The sequence below is a fragment of the Arachis stenosperma genome, chromosome 10 (assembly GCF_014773155.1).
Source record: "Arachis stenosperma cultivar V10309 chromosome 10, arast.V10309.gnm1.PFL2, whole genome shotgun sequence".
NCBI classification, from domain to species: Eukaryota; Viridiplantae; Streptophyta; class Magnoliopsida; order Fabales; family Fabaceae; genus Arachis; species Arachis stenosperma.
This window is the reverse complement of record NC_080386.1, coordinates 95,461,842-95,463,898: the sequence shown is the minus strand read 5'-3', so window position 1 is coordinate 95,463,898 and position 2,057 is coordinate 95,461,842. Positions and strand designations below refer to the sequence as shown.

Sequence of the window (2,057 nt, the reverse complement as noted above, 5' to 3'; positions counted from 1 at the left end):
TACTTTTCTCTCTCTAATTTTCGAAAATCACTAACAACTTTTTCAAAATTCTTTTTAATTAACTAATTGTTTTAAACTCTAATTTTATTTTATTTAAAAATTTTTGAAAATTCTCTCTCTCCTATCTCTTTCTATTTAATCACTAACACTTATCCTCCTTTAATAATTCGGACCCCCTCCCTCTCTATAAGTTTGAATTTTTCTCTCTACCTCATCCTTCTATTCTTCTTTTCCTCTGACACATCAAGAAATCTCTATACTGTGACATAGAGGATTCCATACTTTCTTTGTTTTCTTCTCTTTCATATGAGTAAGAACAAAGATAAAGGCATTCTAGTTAAAGCTGATCCTGAACCTGAAAGGACTCTGAAGAGGAAGTTAAGAGAAGCTAAAGCACAACTCTCCGGAGAGGACCTGATAGAAATTTTCGAAAAAGAAGAAGACATGGCAGCCGAAAATAACAACAATGCCAACAATGCAAGGAAAGTGCTTGGTGACTTTACTGCACCAACTCCCGACTTCTATGGGAGAAGCATCTCTATTTCTGCCATTTGAGCAAACAAATTTGAGCTTAAGCCTCAATTAGTTTCTCTGATGTAACAGAATTGCAAGTTTCATGGACTTTCATTGGAAGATCCTCATCAGTTCTTGGCTGAATTTTTGCAAATCTGTGACACTGTTAAGACTAATGGAGTTGATCCCGAGGTATACAAACTTATGCTTTTCCCTTTTGCTGTAAGAGACAAAGCTAGTATATGGTTGAACTCACAACCTAGAGACAGCCTGAACTCTTGGGAAAAGCTGGTTAATACCTTCTTAGCTAAATTCCTTCCACCTCAAAAGATGAGTAAGCTTAGAGTGGAAGTTCAAACGTTTAAATAGAAGGAAGGTGAATCCCTCTATGAAGCTTGGGAAAGATATAAGCAATTGATCAGAAGGTGTCCTTTTGGCATGCTTTCAGAATGGAGCATCATAGGTATCTTCTATGATGGTCTGTCTGAGTTATCCAAGATGTCATTGCACTATTCTGCAGGCGGATCTATTCATCTGAAGAAAATGCCTGCAGAAGCCCAGGAACTCATTGAAATGGTTGCAAATAACCAATTCATGTACACTTCTGAAAGAAATCCTATGAACAATGGGGCAACTCAGAAGAAAGGAGTTCTTGAGATTGATACTCTGAATGCCATATTGGCTCAGAACAAAATATTGGCTCAGCAAGTCAATATGATTTCTTAGAATCTAACTAGATTGCAAGCTGCATCTGGCAGTGCTAAAGAAGCCTCCTCTGAAGGAGAAGCTTATGACCCTGAGAATCCTGCAATGGAAGAGGTGAATTACATGGGAGAATCCTATGGAAACACCTATAATTTTTCATGGAGGAATCACCCAAATTTCTCATGGAAGGATCAACAGAAGCCTCAACAAGGCTTCAATAACAATAATGGTGGGAGAAACAGGTTTGGCAATAGCAAACCTTACCCATCATCTTCTCAACAACAGACAGAGAATTCTGAGCAGAGCCGCTCTAGCTTAGCAAACATAGTCTCTGATCTATCCAAGGCCACTCTCAGTTTCATGACTGAGACATGGTCCTCCATTAGAAATTTGGAGGCACAAGTGGGTCAGTTGAGTAAAAGAGTTACTGAAATTCCTCCTAGTACTATCCCAAGCAATACAGAAGAGAACCCAAAAAGAGAGTGCAAGGCCATCAACATAACCAAAGTGGCCAAATGCACAGAGGAGGAGGCGGACGTGAATCCCAATGAGGAAGACCTCATGGGACGCCCTCTGGACAAAAAGGAGTTCCCAATTGAGGAACCAAAGGAATCTAAGGCTCATACAGAGACCATAGAGATTCCATTGAACCTACTTCTGCCATTCATGAGCTCTGATAAGTATTCTTCCTCTGAAGAGGACGAAGATGTCACTGAAGAGCAAGTTGCTAAGTACCTTGGAGCAATCATGAAGCTAAATGACAAGTTATTTGGTAATGAGACTTGGGAGGATGAACCCCCTTTGCTCACCAAAAAACTGGATGACTTGACTAGGCAGAG

The 2,057-nt window shown here is 39.7% G+C and overlaps 1 non-coding gene across 1 annotated transcript; it reads right to left on the bottom strand.

Annotated features, from left to right (window-relative positions):
- Positions 1–849: 849 nt before the first annotated feature.
- Positions 850–953, bottom strand: LOC130958250 (small nucleolar RNA R71). Its single transcript, XR_009077382.1, has one exon. It is a non-coding gene; the product is annotated as a small nucleolar RNA R71 (small nucleolar RNA).
- Positions 954–2,057: the final 1,104 nt, after the last annotated feature.